The sequence below is a fragment of the Eufriesea mexicana genome, unplaced genomic scaffold, assembly GCF_001483705.2.
Source record: "Eufriesea mexicana isolate 0111107269 unplaced genomic scaffold, ASM148370v2 scaffold5717, whole genome shotgun sequence".
Taxonomy (NCBI): domain Eukaryota; kingdom Metazoa; phylum Arthropoda; class Insecta; order Hymenoptera; family Apidae; genus Eufriesea; species Eufriesea mexicana.
The window spans coordinates 57,777-75,029 of NW_016913651.1; the positions used below are offsets into that span (position 1 = coordinate 57,777).

Below are 17,253 nucleotides of genomic sequence, written 5' to 3' on the forward strand. Positions count from 1 at the left end.
TATTATAAATTAATAATAGAATTTATAGAAATGTGTGAATATAAATTTAAATTATTAATCGTGATTTAAATATATTTGTTGTGCTAGTTATATTATATGTATATCTCTTCTCTTTACTTTTCGTTTTATTTTTATTTGCAAACTTCAAATTACGTTCATAACGTAATACAGAAGTTGGATTATCTGTAGAGTATCATATATAGAATATGTAGAAGCAAATTAAAGTGAGTCCATATGAAGAATACCTTCAAATGCAACAAAATTTGCTATAGCAAAATCAACGAACAACGTGGTATTTTAAACAATCTTATTATATTATCGGTATATGATTTAGCACTACAAGGTGTTATATAAGAGGCTCCTAATTTAAATGTAATTTCGAGTCTTAATAATAAACGCAAGTTATTATTACGCATTCGTGCTGATCGTTATTTTTCGTTCAAATTTTAATTTCTTTACCTTTAAGATCATTTGAAGGTCACGGTATACTAAGTCGTTGAATACGTCTATATATGAGCTATGCATTACTATTGTAATACAATGCAATGTGTTACTAATGTAACACTGTTAAGTCAAAAATACAAAGTGCTATTTAAAGAAACGAAGATTACCTCGAAAAACATTGCAAAAAAGTTTATTGAAATTTTTTGTATTGCACTGTATAGCTAATCGAAACTGATCAACTTCTGATTAACAAATTTTTTGTCAGATTATCGCAAAATCTTGAAAAATCGTGGAAAGTGTTATGTGGAACACCATGTATAGAAAATACAATAGACGATAAAATGATAACGCACTCAATGAATTTTAGTGTTTTTCGAGTAAATACTAATGCAATAAAACACTAAAGTAAACTATGATATTTAGTCACGGAAGTTCATACTTAACTTTTTGTTCTTTTGCCCTTCAAATATAATAGTAAATATCACTTAAGATTTATACTTACAAACAACTATTATTAAATTTATAGACATTTTATTTTACCTTTTAAACAAAATTTTGTCACTAAAGATAAGGTTCGCTTTATTCTTTTGCTGCCAAAGGTATTAAAATTCGCTAGCCGTAAATTTTATGACAGTTCTTCTTATGCGTCGTTAGTTTATACGCAACATAATGGAAACCATCAATCATTTCAAACCAAAAATTAATTCTTTATTAGAATTTTTTTTATTTTGGCTAATATCGCGTGTTAGTGAATTTAAGAAAAAAAAAGAAAAAGGATCGATTTAGTGAATTTCCTCTCAATCAACGCCACGTACATTTACGATCAATCTATATCAATCTGACAGATTAATAGAGGCCTGTGGTAGTTTTAAAAGATACCGAAGCTTATTTGAGAAACAATATTATAAAATTGAAGCAACAAATTATTCAGGTAAGAGAAACGTGGCAAGTCATTAACAAGGGAACATATACAACACGCCCACATCGAATTTGATGAATTTATGAGACATAGTTCTCAAACAAATATGTGTCGCATATTTTTTCTTATCCGCCATTACTCATATTAACCCTTAGCACTCGAGAGGCGCCATTTGATAAAATTTCGAAGCTCGATATTAATTAATATATCAAATTTAACCCTTTGCACTCGACGATTTTTTGGCTAGAGAAGAATAGAAATTCAAAGATACTCTACTAAAAAACTGACGATACTTTTTTAAACAGTAAATAAAGAATTATATAATAATAGAATTGTAGAATTATTTGATTTCGATACCTCGCACACTGTTATATTATATTAAATTTGATATATTAATTAATATCGATCTTCCAAAGTTTATGAAATGGTGACTGAAGCTCACCCCTCGAGTGCAAAGGGTTAAAATAATGTAACAGTATTCGAGGTATCGAAATTAAATAATTCTACCTGTTAATTATTACACGATTTCTTATTTACTGCTCAAAAAATATCATCAGCCTTATAGTAGAAAATTTTTCAACTCGTACCCTTCTTTAGCCAAAAAATCGTCGAGCGCAAAGTGTTAAATCCAAATGATGGAAACTGCGTTGGTTTTATATGTGTGAATGCGAATGAGGTTGAATAAGTGAAACGCATTTACGATGATATAAATATAATATGTGCGAGTGAAATCTAGTATGAATGTTGTTAAAAAAATGTTTAGAAGAATGTGCCAGAATAAAACAGTTCTGTGAGAATCGTCAAAGAGGAAACATGGATATGTAATGGTTAATAAGAGTGACAGAGAGAGAGGGAGAGAAGAATTTTTTGGAAAATTTCAATCAATTTTTTGTTTGAAATAGTTCATTGCGAGTTGGTTTTATTATTTAAATATTTTTATCTAAATATACTAATGTGTTAACTGTTAAAAAACGTAGAAGATATTGGTTTCCACTTCTATCCACAAAAACAGCCCCCAAAATTAAGGATCCAAAACATATTTCTTAGAATATCTATAAATATTTTGATATTATTTTTGATTCTTGCAATATCCACAAATATTTTAATATTATTTTTGATTCCTGCGATACCAATAAATATTCGATATTTATGTAAATATACTAATGTGTTAACTGTTAAAAGACGTAGAAGATATTGGTTTCCACTTCTATCCACAAAAACAGCCCCCAAAGTTAGGGATCCAAAACATATTTCTTAGAATATCTATAAATATTTTGATATTATTTTTGATTCTTGCAATATCCACAAATATTTTAATATTATTTTTGATTCCTGCGATACCAATAAATATTCTATATTTATCTAAATATACTAATGTGATAACTGTTAAAAAACGTAGAAGATATTGGTGTCCACTTCTATCCACAAAAACAGTCTCCAAAATTAAGGATCCAAAACATATTCCTTGGAATATCTATAAATATTTTGATATCATTTTTGATTTCTGCAATACCCATAAATATTCGGTAATATAAATATTTTGATAAAAACGTAAAACTTGAGATTGTAAGTCATTCAAAGACAATATACATAGGTCATGAAAGTTTTTGTTCTTAAAGCAGTGGTAGATACCGTGTCACAAATTTGCATACTATGTCCCTTATGACTACTTAAGAAGCAACCAACAGTATATCCTATTTCAGTAACAATTCATCAAAACGTTGGAAAAGTGTATTATGCTACTAGAATATGCCCCACGTGGAAAATTACTTATATAATAATAATTATTTGTAGATTAGAATTAAAAATTCCAGGAACACGAATCACCTATTTTGACCTACAGATTATGTATATTGATTTACATAGATGTGAATTAAGATTTATATGTCAAACGAGTAAAAAGATTTGAATCTTTAACGTATTGTTGTAAGAAGTTAATTTCTCTTAAAAATTTCATTTTGACTGCATTCTCTATTTAGAAAGGTATATTTTGAGGAAAAAATTTGCCTCTAGTCCTGTTAAGTCCTAAGATATTCCAGAAAATATGTTTTTCACGTCAAAGTAGGGTGCTGTTTTCATCTCTTTAATATAGACGATGACCGATAAAAAAAAATACGTGTTAAATATTCTTTTCGGAACTATTCCTCATAAAAATTTCATCAAATTCGGCATCTGTGGGATGGATATGCTCCATCGTAAGGTTAAGAGTGTTTATTGTCCTAAAATAAATATTTTGAATTTAAAACGTAGCGAAAATAACAACTCCTATGAAACAGGTAAAATTATGAAATTATAACATGTTTTAAAGATATAGTTGGCAATACAAATTGCACTGAAAGTGGGTTTATATAGTATTGTAACTCGAATATGATAACAATGTGACTAACGAGAAGTGACTGATCATTGAACGAAATAAAGAGCAGTGAGAACAGTGTTTCATCGAGAAATAAAAAAAGAAATAAAATTAAATAAAATTAATTAATTTTATTTTAATTGAGTAAAACTAAATAGAATAAATTTAGCGACCCAGAGAGATTAAGAAAACAGACCAAAGCTCAAAAAAAGACAGGATTAACATTTATCACGCGAAATCGATTAGAATTTGAATCATTCGATAACCGGTTTCCCTGACACGAATTACTTAAAAATCTTACTGTGCCGAAAAGTTATTACAGATTAACATACACAGGTAGTACACAAATAAGAGGTATCACAGAAATGATTCTGAATACATATTATAATATCACAGGAATTAATTAAACGCGACAGTACAACGTAAGATCAAGGTTGTAAAATATACTTTAAATTCCGCTGAAATGAAATATTAACTATGATACATTACTGACGTAATTATTCGCGTAATTAAATCTGGTTGGTTAATACAACCATGAGTCGTGTGAACACGTTAAAATTATACGAATTTTACATCCTTAATCGAAGTTAGGACACTGAGATCAACACATTATTAATGTTCCAACCATTTAAATGAACGATCTACATATAATATACTTTGCTTTTGCAATTAATATAGTAAAATATTCCTTATACAAATTTCTGATATCTGAACAATTTGTAATTCGATTAATAACATTGTTATTCAAACATATTATTACTTAGATGTAATAAAATGTCTGGCAGCAATTCAAATCATCTTTGCTGTAATCTTCATTTCTTTGAATAAGCCTCCGAATTTTGTAAGAAACAAATATTTAATATGATAATTTATATGATAATTTCCACAGTATATTTGTGAATAATTTCCAACAACAGATGTGCATAACTGCCAAGTCATCCTTAGAAATTGCGAGATTCGAGACCTTATCGGAGTATCAAGCTTGATACTATGAAATATAGTTTGAAATTATTTATTTTTCCCAAAAATTACATTTTATAGTCGTATATCTGAATTGTACATTCCATCTTGATTTTTAAATTAAATTTATAACAATCATAATACAATTTTGTGAGAGTACGAATACGGAGTACTCGAAGGGTAAAAGGGCAAAGAGGAAAGAGAAAATTTTAGACAAGATAACTTGAAAATTTGAATTTTTTTTAACCTTTGTGTGAATTTATTTGCGACCTTAAGAGGTGTTGACTATATATTTCTTCTATCGATTATAATTCGCTGCTTTAATGTAAAAATATCTTTGATATGTATCTACCCATTATTAAAATTACAATAACTATAAAAAAAGTTTTGAGTGAAAATTTAGTAATGTTCCAAACTTTCTAAAATTACACTATCAAAATTTCACGAGAGAAGAAATAAAATATTATTTAATTACAGTATCAAGGAATATTTTGTTTAAATAAAAAATTTGCACTGTTTTCATAGTATAACTTTAAAAAGTATAAGAAATCATTAAATTTTCATTTCAAACACTTTTCTCACGCCTACTGTTGCTTTAAATACATATTTATTGTTTTAAAAATTAATAGGAAAACACCGAAATACACGAAAGCGGTTATTTTTACCCTGAAGATTCAATTTGTAGCTAATAAGAAGAATAATTTACAATTTTTGAGGTGCTCAACAAACTAAAAAGGTTTAAAAAGGATCTGAATTTTCGAGTTACCCACAGCCGTTTCTCATTAGTAATTTTGGGTGTATATCGTGGTAGTCTCATTATGACTCTATAATCCATAAATAGACTCATTAATTAATTCCATTTTATAAGTTGCAACATATAAGTTGCAATAAAATAAATTAAAATATTAATTTTATTCTTAATATTTAGTATCCAGTTATAATATCGATTGAATATAACGAAGTGATTATAAATGACCTTTTGTTTGATTTAAGGTATGTGAAAATTAAGAGACAATTATACGAAAATTGTTTGAATACATCAATTACGAAATTGTCAACGCTTTGATAAATGAACGAGCACTTTGATTAATCAAATTGTGAAATTTAATATTACGTTTCGAATTAATAGAGTGATTTTAAATTGTGAGGTGACATTTGTTATGTGTTTTCAAATAATCTTTTGTTCATGATAAATAATACTTGTGTTTTACTATCTTTATTCCACTTATTTTTGAAAACCTGTTATATATTGTATAACAATAAATGTAATTCTACATTTTACATACAGCTCCTACAATTTCATTTAAAATACAATACTACTGTATCGTTATTATTTTTCAATGATATTTTTCATATTTATTACCTTTTCAATTAATACAGTGATTTAAAACTGTGAGGTAACATTTGTCATATAAACTCATTCCTGCAAAATTGTTTTCATTTAAATTTATACCTAGAAAATATTATTATTCAATATTGTTATTAATATTGACTATATATATTTTGAATTAATAATTATGTTTCTTTGTTATCTTCAATGATTTTTATAACATTACAGGATATTATACAATTAGAAATATAATTGCAAATATGTAAATGATTTTCATAACTTGACTCAAAAAGTTATATCTGGTAAAAAATTTACATTAATTACATTTTATTATTATTGTGATATGAACATTTACCTTCATAAGGTTAATGTATATTTTAAATCTATATAATGTAAGCAGATTAAGTAATAACACCGTTATATTATTCTGTTGTAATACTTCACTTTAAATAAAATTTCTATTATGTTAATAAAAATTTTACAAAAATGAGTTTATTTAAAAAATGTACACATAACTGAAAATTATAATTATAGTGCCAATCTAAAATTTTTTAATCAAAATGAAATAAAAATATAAATTCGGTTAAAACAAATTTCTTAATCAGGATCAATATACAATGATTATACTATAGAATGTATTTAAAAAGAAATAAGTTATTAATAAAATTGTAAACATATAAATTTTAGGTTCGAAATGTTATTTGAGAATTTATGAAACAATCAACTCGAATAGTTTTATTGATATTTCAGTGGTGAATATCCTATTTAATAATATGCATTTACAGTATTGCAAAAATTAGTAATTGAAAATTCTATTATGACGATACTACTTTGTAAGATCAAAAATATTAATAAAATAAAAGGCTAAATATATATTGGATTTAAAAAATAATAAATCTTTTCGTTTATGCTGTGATCCGGAATCTACAATCTGTTTCTATCAATGTGATGTTTTGTTTCAAAACATTTAAAACAGAAAAATCACGACATTAATTCAGCAATTTACGACTAAAGGAATATACGATTTATTTCTGACCCGTTATTTCTATTGCTTTCGCTGGTGTATGTTACAAAACAAATTACATTTATTTAAAAATCGCATTGGATATCCATAAATATTCACATTCGTTTATTTAATAAAAAATATACTGCATACGTATAAAAACTTCAAAATGGAGAAAATATTAAACTAATCAGTTCTTCGAAAATAAGTGGCAAAGTTTACAATTGTACGTGATTTATAAATGGAAACTGAAATAAATGAATACAACAAATTGGAATTAAAAAATTTTTTAAGCTGATATCTTGCATGTATTTTAATATTCAAATTAAATGTTCAAATTCTCAATGTTCAAATATTCAAATTCTATCGTACTTATTAGAAGTCCTTGTATACATTTGCTTATATTCGAAAAATAATAACTTTTTAACAGTATTTTTGTTTAATTATTTTTCATAAATCGAGTAAACAGTGTGTATGAGTAACAATGTATAACAATGTGTGTACAGTACATTAATAATGTCTTTCTGTTGCTTAATGTTTTACACGTGAATCATTTTAAAAAATTACCTAGTGTCAAAATTATAACATATATAAATTAGAAAAGTATATATGTAAAAATAAAAAGCTATACATGAGGCAATGGATAACTCAAAATTTCTAAGGTTTCGAACTTTGTGAGTTTGATGGGATTACAACTATATGTTGTAATTTATTTACTATATTGTAAATTACTTTTTCCATTAATTATAATTGACGAGGCACCTAAAAGAGGCCACCTGAATAACTTACTTGCTTCTAATAATAGGAAAAAAGTGTCAGGGAAAGATTGTGTGATTTCCAGGAGTACATAGTATAATATTAACCCTTTGCACTCGAGAGGTGACTCTCAATCACCGTGTTTTAATACTATAACTTAAATAATAGACGATGATAATTATATTAAGAACATCGAAATAAAATTATTCTATTCGTTTGTTTCTCACGCAAATTCACGATTTTCCTTTTTTAATTTTAGCATAAAGAATATCAGTGAGCTTATAAAAATCTAAGAAGAGCTTCGAATTGCATCTTCATAACGAAGAAATCTTCGAGACCAAAGGGTTAATAGTTCTTTCATAGGTGGTAGCATAGATGTGATATAAACGTCAAACTTATTTTTTAAGACGAATATAATGATCTGCTAAGCCTTGGAATGTCGTGCCGGTATTTCATTCGGCCCTTTGTTTAGAATAGACCCAGAAGACCGTTAGGGTCTTCTGGCAGCCAGATTCTAATTGCTGTTTTAGTTCAAGTTCCGTGACCTTTCTATCTTCATTTTCAATGCATTTTCAAACAATTCTTTATTTCCCTCGGGTCACCGGACACGAGGCTTTCTTTAGCCATTAATGTTAGAAAGCAGGCAACAGCACTTAGGATTTGGCTGACAATAGGCCTGCAAAGAAAGGGACCAGGCCATGTGCGATGTCGCGACTTTCGGAGCCATAAAGTAACGGGTCCTTCAGGAAGGATCACGAATGTGCGGGTGACCCACCAGCAACCCCCTTTGAGGGAGAGGCTTCCTCCACCGGCAGACCTGGTCGCGGAAGACGGTCCTCCCTTCTTTGGGGGTATCTGATTCGCGGATCGAGGGCCCACCCTCGGTCCTGTCAACCACCAATGAGAAAACCGATTTCCCTTTGGAAACCATGGGCTCCGAAAGATCGTGCATCGCACAAGTTAGTTGAGTCAGTACCAATCAATCAGTCAGAGGAGTCAGTCATTAACATTCGTAGAGTTCAGAAGAGTTATCCGAAACTACTAAGTAAAATACAGTCCACTATAAACACAACGTTCCTCAAGAAATTTGGTTCGTCATTAACCGTCGCCAATTGAGGACGACCTATTGACGATATACATGATCTATAAACGAAAATCATTCAAGGTTGCACAAGGTCAGCTATGGTATTTTACTAATAGTAAAATAATTAATAGTAAAAGTTATTCATTTTTGCATCAATCGAAACTACTGTTTAATACAATAACTTACCACTGCACTATAACCTAATTTAGACGTAATTCAGTAGTTTTATATTGTCCTCAAGAATGCAATATCTTGTAATATATTACTTTAATAATTTCAGAACCAATTTGTTACACTTAATCATAAGGCACATTTATAACAAAGTCAGCAATCATCGCTAAATTCGAGTTTATTGCTAATGTTTCTACCATTTGTCAATATTGTCAATATTCAGTTGTGATTTACATAACAGGTGAAATGCTCGACTTAGGAGGTACTAAAACAGGGCTCAGACTTTTTAGCAGTATGCACATACTATTTTTGTTTATTTTTCTACACGTGTTAATAATAAATTACTTTATCAAGAACTCTGTGATTCCCAAAGAGATTATACGACGATAGGTTGCTCAGTGGCTCCAGTGACTAGATAGAACTCTGTGGACTTTCCACAGAGTTAGCCAAACTGCTGTCCACTCCCCATAGCAGAGTGACTCCATTCTTCCTCTAGAAAAATAACGCACTGAGACGCGATGGAAGGAGGAACACGAGCTATAAAAACTCTCAAGATTGCAAGGGTGATAGAATTTCTAAGAGTACACAGCAGAGCTCGAACTAGTAGACAGTAAAGTTTCAAACAGGTGTCTCAGGATTCCAATAGACACGCTATCGACAAATAGAGATTAACTAGCAAAAACATAGGATATATTTATTTTTAAATGGATTGTTATTTGTGTTGGAATGTTAAAGACATAAGTCGAGATATCTTACATATAACGTCGATGTTAAAATGTTTTTCATTATTACATACTAATGTATGATTGTGTACGTGTCTGTCGCCAGCCAAATTCCTTTGTTCAAACGAATCAGTCTCTAAGCAATCGTTGTACAGCACACACCGATCGAGTTACCAATTATTAAAGCGTTGTCTTTCTATAATTATTTTTCCTTCCTTTTTAACTACACTGCCATCCCAAATTCTATCAATTTGCAACAGAAGAATATATTTCCTATTAGAATATACTCGCATTATATTTCTTATTATATTTCTCGCATTAATTTTTTAATTTCTTTATATTGAATCAATTATATCAAAAAATAATTTAAAGTGAAACGTTGTTGTATACTTAACTGAAAACAAAGCATGCACTTGGAGTAAATACGATTTTTGAGAATATAAATACAGTTTATCTCAGAAATATTCAGACAGTATAATTGCAGCATATTGCGTACAGCAATCTATTCTTTTGAATTTCGCGGGGTCATAAGTCTCGTTATACTCGCTGGTGGCGCTGCAATCGGGCCGCGTCTCTGAGTTAACCTCGTAATTAAGGGGGTAAGACAGTTTGAAATTTTGAATACATCGAGTCTTTCTTTTTCGTCTTAAATAGTAGTCTAAAGTCTTGAAAGCAATATACGAAATGCCCCAGCCATTAAAACAAATTATTTTTGGATGTAATAAAGTCAAAACCCACTCACGATCTTGCGTGTGTAACGCATCGGCACATGTGTAACGACTTCGTGTGGAAGTCTATTAGCATAGAATCGATTCTATAGGTAATAATATCAGAAAAATCGAGGAGTTGACAATATATATGTCTGTTTTTGGTCTGCTTTGGGTGGATTGACACAAAATTAAGACGAAATTCTGATAATATTCTTTAGCTTTTAGGTCCAAAGAAAACAAAATCGAGGAGTCGACAATATATATGTCTGTTTTTGGTCTGCTTTGGGTGGATGATCCAAAATTAAGACGAAATTTTGATAATACTATTTAGCGTTTAGGTCCAAAGGAAGTTTATTTAGCGTCATTACAAATGCGGAAATTGATGTTTATATTGCTGCTAATATTTTCAATAAAGGCTTCTCCAATGTCTTATGAAATATGAGCAATATGAATTTAATCATGAGAACAATAGTTGCTGCACTATACGTCACACCCGGAGAAAAAGTGATTAAAACACCTAATAGACGATCGTTCAAAAATTCTAAAAACGGTCGAATTGCCCGGTGATCCAATCTATCAGCCGTATGATAAACTAAAGTTAAAGTAGATGATCATATGTATAAGATAGTAATGATTGATTAGTGGAAAATTAAGGGTATGTATGAAAAATTACGTTTCGAAGCTTTAAACACACTTTTCTTGAAACTGTATTTCGAAAAATGGTGTACAAAATATCTCGGAACCTAATCGACCAATTGTTATGAAATTTTGCATATATCTTCATTATAACATTTATTAGGTACTAACTATCGATTTTCTAAAAATTGTTAACAATTTCAAAAGTTATTAACAAAAAACGACGAAATTTTTCGGAAAAATTCGATAAATCAACTATAAATAGCTGCCATTTTATTAATTTTCAAAAAAGTTGAAATGTTTGATCGTCAATGCCTAGAGAATATGTTCTGGTTTCAAACTCTTTTTGATCTTTTTGTGTCACTATCACCATTCGGTTGGAATCCTGCACACCAAAACACCATATTGAAAAAGATTACTTCAGGATTTGGACATTCAAAATTGAATGTTGTTCTACATAATTAGCTTATAATATATTGAAACGAGTCACAAGAGCTTATATTAACCAAGCGATTTCTAATTTCTCCGGTGTTTCTTTAAAGTAACGCTAATTTTTAAGCGCGTCGAATTGTGCTGCCCCCTTAATATGTACTGACATGGAGGTAACCTATGTGTGAGGTGCTTGAACAATATAACTTTAGGGTTCTACGTTTACAGAAGGCATCTGATAAATCATAATGTAATAAACGCAACATTTTTAACATACTCAATATAGATAAAAATGGACACACGAATTGTCTTCCATTGCCTATAAGTATCAATTTATAGATCAAACTACATAGCAATATATGACAAAAGGAATGAACATCCATGATACATATAGACCGAATAGAATATAGCATTATTATACAGGGTGTCTGTTTTATCTGGACTATATAGATAGAAAAAAAATATTGAGACAAAAATTGTTTGCTTCGTAATGTGGTATAAATATTATCTTTGGTGGGGAAATAGTGGATGAGATATCAAGGTCAAGTTAATTTTTCAATAGACTGCTACATTTTTTTTACGTAATGATATTACATTATTTGTTCAATATTAATAAGAATTCAAGAAGCTGCTAACAGTGTGAATTGTAAACAAGGTTCTGTATGTTCAGTTTGATCATCAATTCATCGCGTAATAATTTCAAGTTGATAAAGCATGACAAATATGATGACATTATGAAACGTAATAAATGACATCGAATATAGCGAGTCAATTGCAATTTTGCCAATATCTTAAATTAATTACCATAATAATTATATTAATTACTAACAGTTGCGTTTCATCCTCATTATTTCTCGACCCCTTGCAATTAAAATTCGTGTCGCATTCATCGTAAAATTGGTAATAAAGGTGGTAATGTGATTAAGAAATTGAAAATCTCTTTGAATAGCTCTTTGTTCAAAGGAGAAATCGTAAAATTGGTCAGGTCGAAGTTTCCATGTTCTAGAGTCTGAACGATTGAATTGATAGAAACCTGAGGAGATAGCCTCTTCAATCAGGACAGCTTGAAGTAGCTTTAGCTTTGATTCAATCCCTACAGGAAAACGTGGAACGTTGCATTGTCACGTTACGTTGCATTGTCTGCTGGATTTTCTTCCGAAAATCAGCGACTTCGGGCAATAATGAAACTAGATGTCTCAGACTTAAGGTGTTTTATCGCAGCGGCAAACTTACCAGCTTTGGTTTTATGCGGATTCCTAAAGGAAAGTATCAGTGTTGTACAGACTTTCTTAAAAACCTGTTCCCTTGGAACAAATTTGAATATTCTAGAGATAACGACAAACTTTCTGAATCGAGATACGAGGAGTCGTCCTTCGATGATATCTCTACAAAATAAACGGGAGAATGGTTTAGAGGTTGCCGTGGTTCAAAGTGACATTTTGACCATTATGGCTAAAAGGAAATTGGGATTATGGGTAAAAGGAAATAACTATCTGTATTTTATAATTATCTTTATTCTATCTTAACACTAGGTTTACGGATTGCTATCTGTATACCTATTTTTTTCGACTAATATCGTGGTGAGCTAATTTTCTTGCATAAATAAAGAGAAAAGATTCTATTGGCGTGCTATAGCCATTGCAATGCTATAAAATCTGGCTGGAAAATTCAATTTTATTGACATTTTCGACTAATATCGTGGTGAGCTAATTTTCTTGCATAAATAAAGAGAAAAGATTCTATTGGCGTGCTATAGCCATTGCAATGCTATAAAATCTGGCTGGAAAATTCAATTTTATTGACATTTTCGACCAATATCGTGGTGAGCTAACTTTCTTGCATAAATAAGGAGAAAGATTCTATCGGCGTGCTATAGCCATTGCAATGCTATAGAATAAAATAGGTATAGGACTAATCTATATACCTATCTGTAAACCTATTACCTGTCAAATTAACAGGTAAAGGAAACCACGTGCTTTTTTTTAACGATCAGTTTAATTAAAATATTATTATATATTATATTAACAGTCTTAATATAAGTTAACTAAATCTGTTACCATCGTATAATTGGAGCAACCCTTCTGTTTCCGGAGGTATCAAGGGGGTATCGCGTCGTTCCCTTGATCTTCCTGGTCGCGTGGTTTCCGCCCGAAATAATTCGTCTTCGCGGTTGTAAGTCGCGAAGATATCCCGATGTGGATGGACGGTTCGACGCGACACGGTATCTCGTCGACTTAACGAGGAGATACGAAAATCGTCTCGTGTTATAAGAGACCTGTCGTCTCTGATGTTTCGTTCGGAACTCGTTGGAAAGACCCGATGTCGTTGAGTGCTCGATTGGAAGTCGTTGCAAAGAACCGATGTCCTTGCGTGCTCGATTGGAAGTGTCGTCGACCAAGGGCGTTCCCTTGGGCCGCGAGTCCGTTACCTTGGAGTGAGGGAAGGTTCCCCCGAAAAACCACGATAGTGGAGGAAACCCTCTCCTCCAAGGTGGGGTACCTGGGGTTCACCCGCGCGCCGGTGACCCCATCGGCCGATTGTTACCCCTAGCGAAGGCCTGAGGCTTCCAACGTGTGCGTACCACGTGGAGCCCTCAGGCCTATTGTCTGCCAAGTCTTAAGAGCCGTCGCCTAATTTCGTTAAATTAGGGATTTCCAGGATTCTCGTGTTCCGCGACACGAGAAGTCAAAAGAAAAAAGGTACAGCAGTCAAACATGCTGAAGGCATGGAGCGGGAAATTCCGATGCCGAATTGTTCGACCCTAAGACCTGGCTGTTGGAAGACCGTAACGGGTCTTCCTTGTTCCACGACGGAACACCTTCCGTCAAATTGACGGGTTCCGTAAATCTAGTGTTAAGGAAGGTATATCTTAAGTATTCTGACTGTTCGCGTAGAGAGTCAAAACTAAAATGAAGAAAAAGGAATATGCGATTGCAGCTCGCCCTCGGTCCCTAATTCTTATCTAACGCGTTCTCGGAACCTCTTCGGCGCATATGTGGGCAACTTTCATCCGGCGGAAGACAGCCCTTCGTTGGAGTTTTAGGAAGGCCTCGCCGAGGCTCAAGGACAACAGCCACAAATGGGGATGCTAGACACCAAGCTGGGGCATCTGGACTGGAGTACAACGGAAGAGTCTACGGACACACGAAGACAAGGCGACGGAGAAGAGACACGCTCTATAAAACAGCGAGGGATGCGCTTTTGGGGCACTATCCGACCAGAGTACGAAGAGAATAAAGAAGTTACCCAGAAGCAGAGTTTAAGAAGAGCTTAGTTTTACTAAAATCCTTCCTACACATAATTTAAAGATATATCTATTTCTCCTGAGAGATTAATTTTTGTATACAAGTTAAGACGTATCTTATTTTCAACAGCTATGTTGTCCTCGAAGGTGTCATGAGACATACAGGGTGTTCCGTGATGAATTTGATATAATTATTGTAGGATTGTTGGGTGCCAGCGAAACGACTAAATAATAAATACGATTTATTACGAACTAACTTATTCTAAGTGTAGCGTCCTACGGTATCGAATCTCTTCGATTTCCAAGAACGCTTATCACGCGCCAAATTAATGTTGCGTGACTAGTTGTGATAATAAGGATCCGGAATGTGTGTGGTCAAAAGAGAGTGTTTATTTAGAGAAAAGTGTGGAATAGTTATAATGTAGACGTTAACGGAGTACCGTTTCGAACACGCGTTTGTATGTGTAATTAAGATGTTTTAAGGATCGGTGCCGAAGACGAACTGAACTTTCGATTTTGCTCTATGTCCTGTCACGTCGTGTTCGGTCAGGTGTTTTCTCTAGTTTAGTTCTGATTGGGTAAAATAGATGTTGGTGGTGGAAAGGTAAAGAGTTTTAATTGGACAGAGGGTGTGACATAAGGACCTTTGGCTAAGGAGTAGGAAACTGTCAAGGAGCCGATTTCTGATGGTCAATGACGTGATTTATAAGTGCCGTCCGTCCGTCGCTTGTTGGGTCTGTCACAAGTGGGTCCCATCTGTCGCGCCTGGTACTAGTAAAATTCCTAATTTTGCTTTACCTTTATAAACTTAATCCGCTAGAACGGCGTTGAGGCACATCGAACCTCCGGAATTGCAGTCGCGGTATAAAATATAAAATAAACCGTTAGGTCTGTTAAAAGTGTAGGCCTTAATTATAAAGTCATATTCTCTCAAAGAACTGCTCCGTTTCACGTTCTTGCACCCTTATTTAAACTTTGTACTCTATGTTCTTTCATACTCATACTCTCTTTCTCAATCACGCGTTCCTCATGCACTCCTCACAGTCTTGCTCTCGATGGGTCACGTATACTAACCATTCATATGCATTTTGTTCTTCACTTGCATTCGACATTACCATAAATATCTCGTTCCTGCGATTCTTGCACGCGGTCACTCATCCTCCCGCACGCACTCCATATAACACTCTAAACGCTCGAGCCAAACCCGAGATCGCTGTTTATTATCCTCTATTTTCGTGGAACGGCTCAAGCGTTCCCATGCACTCTACAGTCATACCTACACAAGAGATACTGTCACCGGCCGGAATACTCATACCATAATCACGCCACGCTCACCATTCCTACATTATTGAACGATAGTTAACATTTTAAGTGCCACGCCGGTCCCCAGGGACCGACGCTAGACTTTCCATTCTGGCCCAGACTAGGAACAAAAGGTGCTAACTTTTAAATTCTTCGCCATTTTTGGACCTAACGTTTGAAAATTCCTATTATAACAATTGGTACAGTACCTCCGAATTTTATGAATGCTTCGCCTGCTGCCAGTGGCCCACTTGACGGTCGAGTCTGGGCCTAAACGAAACGGCAAGCAAAACGGGCTGGGCACTTAACGTGTCAATAGGAAAAAGTGTAAAAATACGCTTCTATACTTGCAAACATGATTGTATTAGAGGTTAATTACTCGTTCTGCAATAGGATATAGCAATATTTAAGAGGAGAAAGTGGACATTCCAGGATAATGTTTCATAGATGTAAGAATGTAGGATATCTTTAGACTTCGCCAGGTATAGAGGTCCCGTTAGAGTCTGGCGACCAGATGAATCTCGGGAAGTCGGGGCCAGGTCACGTGAGGTAGCCTCGCGCAACCCCGGTTTTCCCCGTCGTAAACTGGGGGTGACGCGCCCGCGGGCACCTCTCGGGAAGGGTCCCCGCGTGGGTGACCCTTCGAAGAGCCTAACCTGAAGGAGGAATCCCTTCCACCCCAGAGCGTTACGTGGGGGGAGTTTTCTCCTCCTTCAGGGGGGGCCCTTGCTTTCCAGACGGGCTTAACCATATGCATCATGACTACATAAGTTGCCGCGCTAAAACATCAGCAACGTTCAACTGACGACTGGTTCGTATCACCACGCGTGGTCGGTTTTATGTGCAATAAACGACATCCAAATTATTCGCGGAGTTTATTAAAACTGTACTGTGTAAAACGATTATACACAATGTTACATCGCAAACATCGTATTTTACATTTTCTTATGAAAAAGGAAAGAAACAAATATTATTTTATAAATAGAATATAATTATTTAAATTAAAATAAGAACTTATAGTAGAGAGTAGCGGGCTCACGGAATATTCCGCGCTTGGTGATAATAGAGAGTCGCGGCTCGCGGAATATTCCGCGCTTGGTGATAGTAGAGAGTCGCGGCTCGCGGAATATTCCGCGCTTGGTGATAGTAGAGAGTCGCGGCTCGCGGAATATTCCGCGCTTGGTGATAGT

General features: G+C 33.2%; 1 protein-coding gene across 1 annotated transcript in view; it reads right to left on the bottom strand.

Annotated features, from left to right (window-relative positions):
* Positions 1-17,253, bottom strand: part of LOC108552174 (calcium and integrin-binding family member 3) — a 41,191-nt gene that overhangs the window by 221 nt on the left and 23,717 nt on the right. The gene's annotated exons all lie outside the window — the stretch shown is intronic.